At 48.8% G+C, this 16,219-nt stretch overlaps 1 long non-coding RNA gene across 3 annotated transcripts; it reads left to right on the top strand.

The window, feature by feature from the left end:
* Positions 1-481: 481 nt before the first annotated feature.
* Positions 482-14,823, top strand: LOC306803779. 3 transcript variants are annotated; one of them, XR_013774694.1, is made up of 3 exons: positions 482-609; positions 3,959-4,141; positions 14,544-14,823. It is a non-coding gene; the product is annotated as an uncharacterized lncRNA (long non-coding RNA). The 3 variants fall into 3 exon arrangements; XR_013774695.1 differs by having other exon boundaries at positions 14,549-14,823; XR_013774696.1 differs by lacking the exon at positions 14,544-14,823 and adding an exon at positions 5,884-6,060 and having other exon boundaries at positions 3,959-4,442.
* The last annotated feature ends 1,396 nt before the right edge of the window (positions 14,824-16,219 follow it).

Genomic DNA, 16,219 nt, shown 5'->3' on the forward strand with positions numbered 1-16,219 from the left:
TGCGATCCCCAAGGTCCCTGTGAGCTAAACACAGCCTTTCCCCCAACCTGCGGCTCTTGGGGGAACCTTCCATCTCCTCAGCCACACCAAGGCAGCAGCTCGGATTTAAGGACACTCGGGGTGACGGCGAGCCGGGCGCGGGGCACCGTGCGGGGCCAATGCTCCCCTTCCAGCCGGGGCGTTGTTGCCCTGGGCTCCTGCAGGCACAGGAGGGGACTCTGCCCGCGCTTCCCGCGGGGGGTTCTCGTGTTTCCAGCGCCCGGCACACCGCCAGGGCCGGGAGGGTCGGGGAGGCCGCGGCCGCTAGGGGGGTACCGAGGGCCGGGCCGGGCCGGGGCTCGGTGTGCGAACCCCCAGCCGTGTGCGGGGCTCAGGGTGCAGCCCCCAGCCGAGTGCGGGGCTCAGGGTGCAGCCCCCAGCCCCGAGTGCGGGGCTCAGGGCCCGAGTGCGGGGCTCGGGTGCGCGGCCCCTCCCGCACTGTGCCGGGCCGCGCCCCGCGCTGAGCCGCGGCTGTGCCGCTCCAGGTGTCCCGGGCCTGCGGAAGGACGGGACCGAGCACGGCGGAGCGGTGCCATCAGCCTGCGTTTCCTCAGGAAACGGCTGGGACCCGTGAGCAGCCCGCAGCCAAAACCCGCTTCACATTTAAACCTTGCCCTAGGAAACGGAGCCCGGGATTCCCTGGCACCTCCGCGGGGAGCCGGGAACTCACGTAGGCAGCCGCTGGCGGAGAGGCCACGGGCTGGGCTGGGCTGGGCTCTGCGGCCCCCCGTGCTCTCTGCAGAAGCTCGGTTTGCCTGGAAGTCCCCAGCATCTGCAGGGGAAATGGCCCTGTTTGTTCCCTCCTGAACTCTCGGGGCACTCCTGAGTGACGTTTGAGAGCACAGAAAACAATCCTCCAAATGAAAATGCAGGGGACGTCATCAGAAAACAGCTGAGAAAAGTCAGGGCTTTCTTGCAAAATGTTAAGCGCTGAAATGCTCATCTGCCAAAGAGATCAAGGCTGATAAATCAGGAAGTTTTCAGTTTGGCAAAGGCAACCTTGCTGAAGCCACGTACAGCATAATACTGCAGATCTGCTCTGTACACAGGCACTCGTCCCACACAGCATCCAGATGTACACACTTTGTGGGGTTGGCATAGGGCAAATGAACCTGAACCCAGACAGAACTTCCAAACATACCTTTCCCCAAGGTTTTCTGCCAGGACACGATCCCTGAGCTTCTTTTACATCGAGACTAATTAATGCCATCTCTGTCAGGAGGCCACAAGCTTCTCAAAATCAATCTGAAGCAGCGATTCCCAAAGAGAAGTGTCTATTTTTACATTGGTGATCCTGCTTTTTCTGGCAACCCTAGAGAAATTCCTCTCACCAGCATTGTGCACCTGCGTGTGACAATAATAGCTGGTGACTCAGGATGATGGGGTAAGCGACACTTCCATCTCTCACAGTTGAGTCACTGGCCGGGATGGGATGGGCCCAGCTGGGAAAGCAGTGTGCAGGATGTGTCTCAAGTGAGCAGCCAAAGCAGACAGGTCCCTTTCATAAGCCTGCCTGTGGGACTGTAGGTAAATAAGGACAGTTGATGTGTGTGCACAGCCTCAGAAGGGCTGTGTTTCCTCTCTCTGTGCCTTATACCCAGCCCTGGCTGTGAGGAAGTGCAGCAGCATCTTCTGGCTCCTGGGGGAGAAGGAGGAGCAGGGAGTGTCAGCCTCCTCCAGCTCTGCGCTTCGCCCCACAGAGGGTGGAGGCACAGCACCTGCTGCACGGGGCAGTGCATGCATACACTCAGGAAATCGTGTTTACCAACACCTTGATCAGCCCACAGCTCTCCCCCTGCTCCAGGAATAGTGGTAGTGAGATAATGGCATTGGAGTGTTTGCAATTCGTACTTAACTGATACTCATTTTTCAGGAAAAGCCCTAGAGTAAGTTTTTATTTGTTCACTGCTTTCACACTCTTCCCTGTTCAGGCTTTAATTTGGACCAACATTAATGGTGTATACTTTGCCTAGTATTTGTTATTTTGCATTTGGAGTTATTTTATATTTTTAACTTCAAAATTTTAGCATTTCTAATGTGTTATGAGGGTATTTTCTGCAGATCTCTCATACATTTTCTCTTTGGTCCTTTATTGGATAACTTCACTCTAACTTTGCTTTTCATCTAGAAATTATACCGTGGAAAAAAATGCACTTCAGCGTAATGTTATGCAAGTGTAACAATTAATTCAAACATTTCTTCCACGAAGGAAAACAGAAATTCTTTGAAGCATGCAGAAACTGAAAGCTTAAGTCTGCTTTTACTTATTCTAACATCAGTCAGGAATGATACCAACAAGTTTCATCTGGGTGGAGTTAGCAGTGGAGAACTAGTCCTGGACTTTCACATGTGTAGATGAGCACTTTTCAAAGTATTGATCCTTCACAGTATGTCCTCAGATAACCCTGGCTCTAGAACAGCTCTCATAAAGTCAGCAGTGGGGGCAATAAAGATCTGGGCTATGGGATGAACCCCTCAGGTACCAAAGCCCCATGGCAAGATGAGCATCTCAGAGTAGTTGCACACTGGAGCAACCCCAGCAGCACCCACCACACGATGCAGACCTGCCAGCAACAGTGCTGGGCTGCTTGGCCAGCACTAGCAGGCGAGCTGGGGCAACGTGGAGCTCAGCATGAGCTAAGCTCCCATGGGCTTTTCCAGCCTTCTCAGCCCATGCCAAGCTCCACATTGCTGCAGTTTGCTTGCTCTGGATACCAGACTGCTTCAAATAACCCAGATGGAGCCGTTGGCCTCATGGCTGCAGCCTCATTGCAGCTTTACCTGTACATTGTAGCTTTACCTGTGAAAGCCCCAGCCCATGCTGTGTCACACTGACATGGGACTAGAAGGGTTTAGTTAGGTAAAGCTACTCTGACTCTTAGCTTAGTTCTTGCACTTGGGGTTCAAATTTTGGGACTGCTGTCTTGCTTGTTCAGCCTCTTGGAAAAGGTGTCAGTCATTAAGGCCCAGCAACAGGAAGAGATGGGACAGCTGAACTGAGGGCAGCATGAGCTGAGCCAACACAAAGACCCTCTCTCTACCTCACTTTGCAGGGAGAAAAAACCTCAATTTTCCTGATGCAGGAAATGGTGGAGAACCTCTTAAGGTTCCTCAGGCAAATAATAGGAGTTTTCTGCCTTTTTTTTCCGTCCTTTCTGTATACAGTTGTTCTTTTAAACAACTGGTTTCCATTCTGGTTTTATTTGCATTTTAGGCTGCATTTTGAGATTGGTTGTTTTGTTTTTTTTGTTTTTTTTTTTTTAATCTGAAACAAATGTCTGATTCCAAGTTCCTCTGAGGTTAACAACATGAGGCAGCTCTCATTTTATCTGAATGGTTTGGGCTGAGCTGAACTGTAAACTTTGTACAGGACAGTTTACTTCCCAGATGTTTCTCTCTGTGTTTTTTTAGATTGTCCTACTTCCCAAAAGTAACTGGGGGATGGTCTCAGTGTGGCAATGTGACCAGGAATTTTGATGTAATCCCTTGTATATGTAAAAGGCAGGAGGTGCCCCTCCAACATTCTTTATCAATTAAAACCCAGACTGTGCAATATCTATCCTAATTGCTCATAACTAGCATAGCACAAGCAAGGATCTACTCTTTGCTTATTGGATCAAGGTGTTTATATTATTCTTCATGGCTGTGGCAGGAGAAGCTGGCTGCCTACCCTACATCATCTCCTATCTCCATTCTGCCAAATAGCTGCCTATACTTCTCAGGGTAATTCAAGGGGAAAAAAAAAAAAGCCCTTTTTCTGTTTCTCACAGAATTCTCCTTGGAGTTAAAAGTGACATATATTGTGTTATTCTCCTGGCAGGGCTGTGCTTCAGTAATGTGGGACTTCAATTAACAGTTTGAGGTAAGCTTTGAGATGTATTTTCCAAAGCAAATTTCTTGTTTCTTTCCCCATGCCCAGGCCCCAGTTGTGGACAGTTTTGCAGGTGCTTGTGGCCAGGGCCAGCTTAGCCCCTCATGATCTTCCCAGCTGTAAATTACAGCCCAGGTCTCTTCAAGTGGAGAGGGATTCACCAGCTGTTCTACAATTATGAAGATGGATTTGGGGACAGAAGTTACCCTAGACATTTTGAACAGACAGCAGGTAAATTTGGTGCCTTTCCTTTGCAAAGCTGCACTTTGTCAGGTGTCCAGGAAGGACTGAGCAGGAGTCTAGGCAGGATTAGAACAGTTCAGGTGTCATAAGCAGAATAAAGGTCACAAATCCAGAGCAAAGGTTGGGATGGGAGTGCATCTTTGAAACCCCAGCATAATATCAGCTGATTTCATGATGATGAGCACAAAGGTCATCAGGAAATATGCCACCTCTTGGAGGACACCACCGCTCCTGCCCTTTCACATGGGCACACCTGAGGCTAAAATACACGAGTATACAGGCAGCAGAGGTACAACCTCCCCTGGCTGAACCTCTTTACAGGAAATGTGTTTTTCCTTCAAATGCTTAGGCCATTTTTCCCTTCCTTTTTTGCAGGAATGGTGTTAAAGTGCAGTTGTCCTCTGCAAAGGAGGACAAATAACCAAGTGAAGCCTGGATTCTCTTTTTTTTTTTTTTTTTCCCCTGGACGTTGTCAACAGACTCCGGCATGACATGGACTTTGAACAGATGGCATCTAACATGAGAACAAGCCAGGCCCTGATTCCCTCAAGCCAACTTGCTCAATTTCTTTAGGTGTGCTATGGTAAGGAGTTGGACTTTGTCTGCAGAGCCCAGCAATGTTGCTTGGCAAACTCAGGGCGAGCACCCTTCAAATCATCAGCTGCTTGGACTGGGGAGACAATTATTCAAAACTGGGGAGTAGTGGTGCCAAATTTAGGATGGGGGTCTCCTCCGCCTGTCCCTGGGCTCAGCAGAGGGGCGTGTACCTGCAGCGTGGGACCCAGGGGCGCTCCCGTGCAGACGGGCATGTTTGTGTTTGTCACCTCCGTGTCAGGATGAGCCGGAGGCACGCTCCGCTCCCCTCCCCCTCCGCGTGTATCCTGTTTTCCCCGTGAAGGAAATCTGGGCAAGCGGGGCGGAAGAGCGCTGGGGGGTCCCGGCAGCACAGGCAGCGCTCGGGCAGCAGAGGCAGCGTTTGCTCTGCACACCTGCCCCACAGGGCGGGCAGCACAGGCAGCGTTTGCTCTGCACACCTGCCCCACAGGGCGGGCAGCACAGGCAGGGTTTGCTCTGCTCACCTGCCCCACAGGGCGGGCAGCACAGGCAGGGTTTGCTCTGCTCATCTGCCCCACAAGGCAGGTGTGGCCCTGGGGCTCTGCTGCCCATGGCCCTGCTGCCAGCCCCCAGCCCTTAGACAGCTCTATCCTCAGGGAAGCAGTGTTTGGGGAGCCTGGGAACACCAGTGAGGACTGTGGGAAGTAACACAGGCAGGAAAAGACCCAAAGAGCAGGCACTGCCCCAGCCAGGTGAACTTTCCTCAGCCCAGTACCTTGCCTTCCAACCAGCACTTCTCAACACTGTGTGGCCATAAAGTGATAAATGCTGTTGTGGTGAGGCAAGATAAAACAGATGAACCATCTGAGTGCTACTCAGACCTATGATGAGGTGGCAGAACTTGTTGGCTGGGCAGCGACAGCAAACGTTGACTTCCAACAAAGAATAGTGCAAGGAGGACCCACCCAAGAGGGAAAGGAAAACAGCACAGGTGAGCCTATGAGAAGCTTCTTCAGACACATAGGCACCAAAGGACTTGGAAGGATACAAAGCAGAGAAGTCTTTAAAAGGGGTAGAAAGAGATGATGAAACCAGGGGGGAAGGTGAAATGGTGGCCTGGAGCCTTACATAAACTTGTTACTGAAGAAGTTCTGTTGACCCCTGAAGTCTGGCAGGGTCTCAGGCTGCTGTTGAAAGTCATGGCAGATGGAGGGATGCAGTCCTTTCACCATTAATCTCTTGATGTGCATAAGAGGAGAGGCCACCTGAGGGGAGAGTGGATTAATACATTGAGCCTGATGAACACCTCAATGAGGTCCTTTCAGAAATTACAGGAAAACTCATAGTGAGGGATATTAATAGAAACATACAGCTCACCATCTTTTGAGATTTGATTTTATTTTTAATTTAGCAGCTCAAATCCTCAGCTGGTGTGAACGGCCATGAGCCATAACCACATCACAAGAGGTGGATACACTGTGTATAAGTTGGCTAAACAAGTTCATGGCAGCAAGACACCAGTTCTGGAAATTGCCACAGATAGACTTAACTGTAAGCCAGAGATAAAGCCCTTCATTCCAGAAGGATGGCATCTTGAGCACATACTGGAGTTGTGTTTGATTTCCAGAGGTGGTACAACCAATGTGTTCATTTTTTTGGTGCTTTTTTGGTGCTTCAGGCTGATGGAATATCTGTAATAGCTGTACTCCCTGCCCCCAGTAGCTCAGCCTGTGTCCACACAGAAACAGGTCTGGGATGCTGTACACAGATGAGTGTTTGCAGGAAGAGAGCTCTTCCACACAGGAAGGATATTTTTATAAACGGGAAGTGTATTCTCCTACCAGATTTACTTCAGTGTCCAGTCCTGGTTTAGGTGGAACTGTCTCATCAAGGAGAAGAAAACAAGAAGTTCATTCACAGGATGGCAGAACAAGTTAACATGTGATAGAAAAATGCACATCACCCTGATTCTATTCTCAATACTCAATGATTTCAGAGGAGGAATTATTCCACCAAATTTAGTGAATTGACTTGAGCTACATTTGGTAATAAAAAAATCAGAAGGGACTGACTGACTTCATCACGGTTTCCAAGCTTTCAAAGATGTCCAGGGGTGAATCTGGATTATACTTTGTCATTCTGTCCCCATCTTTTAGCCTAACAAACCTGATCTATGTGATATGTAGGAATGTGCAGGCATGGAACACAATGTTTGTTGGTACTTGTTTCCCTGCATTTGCACAGGAACGATATATACACAGCTTTACTGCCTGGCAATGTCAGAAGTGCATCCTCAATGTTTTGTCTAAATAGAGATCCCTGAGAAAGTTTGGTCATGTCTCTGCTGGAACATGCCTTTCCAGTGAAATGGCAAGTGAAATCCAGATGTGACTGGAATGTGAAACAGCTCCAACCTGTGCCATGATGGTGGTATCTTCCTTGACCCATTTCTCAGGGCTGCTGGTGTCCTCTTCCTCACTCACTCTTCCTAGCCACCTCCAGCCCTACAAGAGGAACATGTGGTTTCCAGGCCTTGAACCATGAAGGATGTCTAGTTTGCTCTTCCAAAGCAGTTGGAAATTTCAGCCTGTTTTGTCAGACTGTTTTGTTTTTATCTGTTTATGTCTAGACCAGTTTATGACTAGAAAACTTTGGTGGAAAGCACGACACATTTCTTACATAGTTCTCCTGATTTCTCGGAATTTGAAGCCATTTTCCAGAGACCTAGTGTCACTAGAAATCAAAGCATATCTGCTACATTCAGACTGAAAAAGCAATTTATTTTCTTCAGTTTAGGTCTCTTGATTAAATCCTGTCTCATTTGTCAGTGCACTTCCAAGCCATAGGAAGACCCAAAAGCTTGTGGAAGAACAGCCTGATGCCACAGTCTCCCCTAAACAAGTTGTCTTTCCCCACACTAGATTTCACAGAAAATACAAATCTGTTCCCTTCAGAACTTGGACTTTCCTCTCCCCATTTCACCCCTGCCTGGGGCAAAAGCTAGTCATACCTACCATCTCTCTGCTCTTTCCCTTTGCTATTGCTTGCCATGCCCTCCCTCATCATACCAGGGCCAATCTGGATGCAGCTTGGTATCCCAATATCACACAGTGGGATCGGGAAGAAATAACCGGAGATGCACATGCATACCAGGATATACTTCAGGTGCTTTGTTTCAGCAAAGACAGAGATTAGGCTTGAAAGGTACAATGCCCTGTCCTTGTAGGCAGTGTGCATAATGCATGGCCCAGAGTGTGTCAGTCATTACCAGGAGGTGTTACCAGGCATTTGCAGCTCTGCTTCTTCCCTGAAATGCTCTTCTAGGGTGTGCTTTCCACATCCAATACTTTTTTTCTCTGCAGAACACAGTGCACTGTGGGTCTAGACACTGGAATCTTATCTGCAAAAGTTGATAGTTGCTGATAATTCAACCTCCTCTTCTTTAGCTGGCATTTGTCCTTAAATAAACAGTGTGCTTCCTCTTTCTCTCAATTAAATTGTGCAAATCAAGAGCAATTCCGGTTCAGTGCTGGCTTAAAACAGAAACCAAAGGCCAGGAATAATTTTTATTTGTAAGGAGAAGTTCATGGAGGAGCAAGGTGCCAGATCAGCAGCCCAAGAGACTGCAGGATTTACTAAAAAATGGCCTAATTCCCAGCAAAGTCCCTGTGCCTTGTGTTTCCTATTGCATGGCCCTGCACCTCCCAAAGGCTCCCTGCCAATAGGAAACACTAATCTCCTGCACGTAGGTAGGATTTCAGGCACGAGTGGTGCTGCAAAGCTTTCCAGAACAGGTGCACGGGGAGCTTAGTTCATGCCTCATCTGGGGGAGAGGTCAGTCCATCCATGCTGTCCACCACCATTATGGCTATGGCCACCCCTCTGGCAAAGACTGGACCAAAGTCGTGGAGTCCCTTCCTCAGCTCTCCCCAAAAAGGGAAACGAAAAGAGAAAATAACAACAACAAAGGATGTAGCTGATGCTCCACACTTATTATTAGCGGAGGAAGGGCTGGGATTAATCACCCCCACAGAAGCAGCTGTAAAGGATGGAAGTAGTTGATCAAAGTGGACTTTGTTATTCCTGATGCATCATTCTGCTGAGCAATGAGAACTGGTGTGAGGCACTAGAGCTTCAAAAAGACTTTAATGACTCCAAGGCTTAAATCAAGGACACCGCTGGAACTAATCGAGAAGGAAATCCAGGGCAAGGTGGAAATGGTGGAAATGAGTGCTTTGGTCTGAGGAATTTTTCCACATCTTTCATTTCCTAATTCCATACCTTTGAGGTAATAAAATCTGTAGTGGTGGAAAAAAAAATAGTGGGACAATGGGAAATGTTCCTCTGTGGATTGGGGCTACGTGTGGCTCGGCTACACCTGATTGCTGCATTGCTGCATGAAGGGAACAGATGGCACAAGGATCCACATAATTTCACACCACTGACCTATGACAAAACTCTGGTCCCTCTGCCTCCTCCCATCTCAGAATAACCCCTCCTATTGCTAGGCAGTAACTGAGCCCCTCTGACCACATGAGCAGGCTCCCTTTCCTCCTCACTGGACAAACAGATGCACAGCAAGCACCTTCTCCATCCTTAGAGTGTGTAGTCTTGGCATGGTCCTTCATTAGCTGCGGGGGCAACAAGCCACCCTGTGCTGCTGCTGGGACTGTAGTAGAAAACCCTGATTGAGTCTGAAGAACCTCCACATTCCACATGGGACTGAGCCTTGGGGAACCTGCCTTGTCCACTCTAAAACTGCACTGACTTGGTGAAGCTCTACCAAACATAAGCATTGCCTTTTATCTGCAAGGCAGCTCTCCCCATAAATTGGAAAAGAAATACATGCTCTAAGGGGTTTCTTTGTTTTTGACACATCCACCATGTCCCTCTCTCCTCTCTTTCCTTCCTTCCTTGTTTCTGTTTATAGAGCAAATGGATCCAAAAGAGCATTTCCTACTGAGTAGTGCTGCTTGTCTGAGGCAGTCAAGGACATGCTGCCCAGAAGTAGTCTTTTCTCCTGCTAACAAAGTATTGCTCCTCTTTTGAAAGAAAATCCATGAGCATGTTCGTATACATATGGACACAGAGTCTATCAGAGCTCATTAGCATCCTCACTTGGTGTTTTCCATAGGTCTTGACTGCCATGGAGACAGGAAGGAATCTTTGGGGAGTTTGGATGCAAGGCTTCAGCTGTAGACACAAACTGCTCTAAACGCCCTGAGCCAAGTCAGTAGCCCTGTAGAGCTCCACCCCTACTCACACATCATGTGATCCCTCTGCCTTCAAATGGCACATGATTCCCTGAGTGAGGAAAGAGTAAAAAGTGTGGCAGACTCACTAAGCAGAATAGTGGGTGTTTGTGGGTCCTGAATTAATAATACTGTGGGGGGTCTCCTTCTGGCAAAGACCACAGCACAAGGCTATGTACTAGGCAGACACCTCTCCTGCCAGGATATTTGGGTGTAATACTGGATATGCTGGATAGCATTGGAGTTGTTAAGGTAGTGCCCTTCATGAGCAGTAGCAAGGTTTGGAAACATCAGACTTGATGCCAAGCTCTCTTCTGTTGGCTTTCCACCTGCCTGGTTAGACCTGAGCAGAAAGCTCAGAACTTCCAAGGCATGGAAGGGACACTTGGGACAAAAGCTAAGAAGATGGATGAAAGCCAGAGGCCTAATGATGCAGTAAGCTGCAGTCTGCTTTCAAGTCACTGTATGTGCTTGAGTTGTAGCTCTCTTCTGCTCAGCTGTATGGAGGACAGCAGTACCTTCTTCTCCTGCCTGATTCATTGCCTCTTCTCACTGCTATTACCAGAAAATGCCAGAGAAACACAAACATCAGGGAATATATGCTGTTACTTTCTCCCTGTTTCCAGTAAAGACCTATGGCTCTGTTTCTTGTCACTTTTGGCAGGAAGACTCCAATGTGCATTTTGTGGTTAAAAGTCAAAACTGAAAGCATATCCTTCCCTTCCCCACACCAAAATCCAGCAACTGTTGAGTCAGCTGTTTTGCTTTCTCAGCTTAAACGTGCAGCAGCATATTCTGGTGAGTGACAAAATAAATGAGCCTTTGGAGTAGAATGATGGGATGAGAAATGGAGAATCAGGACTACGTGCCTCAAGAGGCAATATGATACCCTGCTTGATGGCATCTTGATTGTCACAACATGCTCTGTGCCTCATGGACTTGGGGACCCTGGGAGCTTTCCTAAGTGACTTTGTGCTGGGTGTGTTATGTGCTGGGCAGAGCTGCTTGGCAGAAGAGGAATATGTGCATTTTTTATGGATAAGAAATATTGCAGGGAAATACTCTGCTGTACTTGATGCAGATGGGACTCCAGAATCTACCTTCTTCAAAGAAGTTGTGCTTGCTTTCTGCTTTCATAAAGAGATGGAGCCTTGTCTTGCTTATAAAACAGAGTCCTCCTGCAGCAGCCATGCACTGTGACTCGGTCAGTGTGTGCAGAGTCCTGCTTCCTCCCTTCCAGCCTGCTTTTGCACTTCTCTACAATGGGCAAGGTGGACCTGACCTGAGAGCAGCTGTCTCTGTCCCTGGGGACGTGACATTAACTGGGGTAGGGAACTGCTATGCTGCATCCCCTTCCTCTTGCTGTGGAAATATTCCCTGGGGGAGCACCTGATTGGTGTTGTAAGAGCATCAGGACAGGCTGAACTTCTGCTCTTCTCCTGTGTTTTGCAAAGGATTGAGGAAGGCAGGAGTTTCCAGTCCCGGTAAGCAAAGAAACTTGATACACTCCCCTGCTGCTTCTGGGGAGAGTTGGGACTCTGGGAATGGGTTGGAGAAAGCAGAGCCCCACAGCCTCAATAAGTGCAGCTGAGTCGGTGAAATGTGACATGCTGAGAGGGAATTGCCTTTGTTATTTCAACACAAATTAATTTAGCAATTCAGTTTCTGGTGATATCCTGAAGTGTCACCAGCACCCCAGCTCTGACAATGCAAACACAGCAACCCAGCCGAAGAAAAAAACCTAGAGTCCTCTCCAGCAGCAGCCACAGACTTGCACCCAGCTTCACACTAGCAGCCTCCTTCAGCCCTTGGTATCCAGGTGTCTTCTCTGTTTAGACAAGCAACTTGTTTAAGCTGTTCCACTGCAGAACCACCAGGTAACATCGTCACACAGGGAACACTGTAGTCCCACCTCTGCCCTTGACAGGCAGCCTGTCAGAGACAGGCAAAAGTGAAGGCAATGCACATGGGCATTAAATCAGACTGGCATTTGTTTCCAAGCAAACACCTGGACATTTAAAATATTCATCCTGGTTGGAAGCTGCATCAAGGATGGCAGGAGCATTTCTGTCTCCCTGAGCAGGGGCTTGGGGGACATCCTGAGCAGCAGCTTTCATACATGCCTAAGAATGCTCTGTCTGGCATCCATCCACCTGGATTCCTACACATTTGGAAGATATGTAGAGCTGATAGGGCTGATTTCTTCCCAAAATAACTATGAGCAGTGGAGCTGGGTGAAAAAAAGATGTTTGTATTTTGGAAACATCTTCCTGGGAGGTCTTTTTTTTTTTTTCTTTTTCTTTTTTTTTTTTTTTTTTTTTTTTTTTTTTTGTTTGTTTGTTTGTTTTTATCTTCATGGTGGTGAGGACACAGCAGGAATCACATGAAAAAAACAGTGGATCTGAGAGAGAAACTGATGGGAAGGGGGAGTATGGGCAATGAAGTGGATTTTATAGAGTGGGAGAGACAAGCAAATAGGGCCAAGAAGGTTAATGCCAGTGACAAATTAAGGCAAGTCCACATGGATCAGCTTCACTATGTGCTCTAGGCTGAGAGTAATGGGAAATACTCATTTGGGGTCAGTTTGGTAAAGGCCAGGCCATGTGCAAGTCCCTCAGTACAAAAGAGACTGCAATTCCTTCCCATCTCTTGACCAGTGCATACTCCCATGCTACAATCTTTAAAACTATAACTGTTTCACAGTCTGCTGGCTGCCCACCCAGCAGGCAGCTTCCCCTGTACAAAGGGACCTTTCCCAGCAGAGTTCCTGGTCTCACAGAGTGGTGCAAACACCCAGGATGCAGAAAACAAAACTCTGCTGGTTTCAGCTGGCCTGATGAGAACTCCCTGCTGCTGCTTGGGAAGTCCCAGTAAGCACACAGCTCAGTGAGCAGGTCCTGCACAGTGTGGGGCAGCAGCACCGTGAGTCTGGGTGTCCATGCTTTGTTGACCTTCTCCAAGAGGCAGAGTGAGGAGCGGGCACATGCATGGTCACAGAGAAGAATTAAGGGCTTTGGAGACAGCGTGCCTGCAGGAGCTGGTGTTTCTGTCCCTCTCCACCAGGAGGGATGCTCAGGGTTTGGGGCACAGTTTCTTTGAGTGTAGCTGGAGAGGAAGCAAGCAGGGCTTGCATACCGCTGCTGCGTTTGGTATCTTACTGCTGTTCTGGGTTGCTGTGACAGAAGCAAGAGGGCTGGAGGTGGTCCCTTGGTGCCAGCAGTCATACGAACACCCAGAGTCAGCTGTGGCAATGCTCCCTCCTCTGGGCTGGCAGAAGGCTTGTGCCTTCACTGAGGTCACCAACACAGCCCACCTCTTCCTAACTTGATCTTCGCTGTTGCCCGCCCTGAGCAACCCTGCAGAACTGCTGCAGTGACCCTGCAGCCTTTCCAGCCATACTTAGTGAGGTTAATATTCATCTCCCACGGGGCAGTTGCTGAGTGACTCCCACAACATGACATGTGATGAAAGCCCAGGTCAGGGCAGCTCTGACCCGGCCACCCAGAGCTCAGCCAGCAGAGAAAGACCAAGCCTCCCATGACTGTGCTGCTGACAGACCCTGAGTCTCCAGCACGGGGCACTGAGGAGCTGCTGCATTATATGAGCACCTCCAAGAACTGTAAGGCTGTGTCTGTGCTGTTCCTTGAGTGGTGTCTTCTCTGCCCAAAGAGAACAGGAGCAATGCTGTGCTCCCCTAAATATCATCAGACAAAGGGGACTAGAGCTGATTGTCTCCAGCGTGAGGATTGCCCAGCTCAGGGACCAAGGGCACACAGCACTTCCAGCCATCAGGCTGCTGCTGAAAGAGGCATCCCAGAGCTGCTTGGGCACAACACACCATGTTCAGAGTAAAACTGCTTGGCTGAGTGCTCAGCTGGCTACTCGAGCGGGAGGCAGAGAGGAAGCCTGCTGCTGTAGCAGACATGGTATATCTAAGGCAGGATCCTGCTGGAGAGAGAGAGAGGGAGGGTCACCTGCTGGGTTGTATTTCAGCACTGCTCTCTGCTTTAGTCTCTTATCCCTTGCTCTGCGGCACACCCCCAGCACAAAGGATTTGACACCAGGTGATTATCTGAAACTAGAGACACACGATGTTGGTACATCTCTGGTTACAGATATTATACCCAGGCCTTTGCTCTTACTGATCATGAGCGTGTTGCCTTGTGGTTTGGTTTTTTTTGTTTGTTTGGGTTTTTTTTTGTTTTCTTACATAATTAATACAGTGAAATGAAAATACTGTCCACATAACTATGAGGCTGACTGACGACCAAACATAAGTATTATTCCATTTTAAGGTGACAGTTGTGTGAGATAGTCTTCATTTTTAATTATTAATGTCTTGAACATGGCATAGCTGAACACATCTGCTTGGGGCTTCTCAGATTATCAACTATTGTCTGTTTCTGGACCTAAGGCTTCCCCAAGGTTGGAGTAGAAATACTCACCAGCTGTCTGAACTACACAGATGTTGCACATCTGTTTGACAGTGTTTACTGTTTGCAGGACTCTTTTAAATAAATAATGCTTTCAATCTGAATGTTTGTCATCTTGATCAAGATAGCTAACCCAATCTGTGCTCCTAGGACAGGAGGAGTAGCAATAAAGAAGAAAGGAGGAGAAGCAAAAAAGAAGAAAGGAGGAGAGAAGGAAGCAAACAAGAAAGGAAGAAAGATGGAGATGAGATCCAGACTGAGCTGCACACTATCTCATGGTTTATTAATATTAGATTACCATAATGAATATTCAGCCCTATTGTTATCATCTTATTGATCCTCTTTGCATAGTACATTAAGTATGAAAAGTTTCTTCTGTGGGTACTCTTCTTTCAGAAGAGTGTAAGAGGTAAGGATTAGGTTAAAAAGAAAAAAAAAAGTTGCAAGATTGTTCACTGTTCTTTGCATGTCTCATAAAATCCAAAGCCAAACAATTTATGCCATACATCTGAAACTTACAAGGGAGTGTTGACCAGAGTACGGTTTTAAAACATGTGTGCTCTGAGTCTGTTCTTATCTTTATATGGCAGAAGTGCTACATTTCAATGAGCCAATATCTAACCCACTGGTTAAATTTATTTTGAAGATTATTTAAGAGGTGGATGTCAAACTGTAAATGGCACTGTCTTGGAGTCCGGCCAACTTCTGTGGCTGAAATGCAGATGAGCACAAATGCCCACATCCCTCTCAGCTCTGTGATTTGCCCCTGGGGCAGAGCTGGAAGGAGATGTGGGGAATTGCTCCTGAAAGCTCCTGGCTCCCGGGATGGTGGCGGGATGCCATGCCATGCCTCGGTGTGGCCAGGTGGGCTGTCCCCTGGTGCTGCCTGGGGGAAGCCCCCGGCACGGCCGCCCCGCAGCCGGGACCAGCCGTCATTCAGTACATCATCCAGACTAGGGGAGGGATGGAGGGGGGAAGGAAGAGGAGCCACAAGCTTTGATTTAATTGTATAAAGCCCTGACACTGTCTGGCTCGAGGGAGCCATGGCCCTGTGTACCCACAATGGGTCCAACAGCAGCCCACCATTCATGACCCCTGCACAGGAGTCCTCATCCTCTGTTTTTTTCATGGGAGAGAGGAATCCTCTTTGCATTATGATGGCCAAGTGCATCGACAGCTTTAGTGTGGGATTGAGGGTGTTCATCCCGTGCCACTCATCCCTGCTCCCCACTGTTGCCCCAAGTGGCGGCCAGAGCTGTGTCTTGTGAATGTTGCTGGGCATTTTTCTCTCCAGATCAATGGGCGCTTCTTTTTCAGGAGACACAAAAAAAAGGAGCGGAGGAGCAACTCGCCAGTGGCAGCCGGAGGGGGCCGCGGGGGCCTGCTGCCAAGGCAAACAAGGAAGCCACCTGATGTGAGTGGGGTCAGATAAAGAGCCGTCACTTGGGGAGCAGGTGCTTCCTGCGCCGTGCGCCCGGCCCGGCCCGCTGGCCCTGCCTGCCGCAGTCTGCTGCCCGGGGCCCTGCAGAGCCTGGCAGCCCGCAGGGAGGGGACAGCCACGTGCCACCGTCACCAGTGGTCGTGGGGAGCGAGAGGAGCAGCGTGGGTGCAGCAGGGAGCCATAAGAACGGCTGGCTGGGCATGCCAGCCTGCCTGGCCTCACCCGAGGATGAAGACTGGGAGAGGTTTCTGGAGGCATCCCAGAGAAGGAAACTGAGTGTCTGAAGAGCACCTGGGGTGTCTCTCCACCTTAAACATGAAGTGAACTTTGTAAGATGGTAATCCTGGGCTTGGGGAGCCTGGGAATAGGTTTTGTACATGCAGGG

Source organism: Erithacus rubecula (genome assembly GCF_903797595.1).
Source record: "Erithacus rubecula genome assembly, chromosome: 6".
NCBI lineage: Eukaryota > Metazoa > Chordata > Aves > Passeriformes > Muscicapidae > Erithacus > Erithacus rubecula.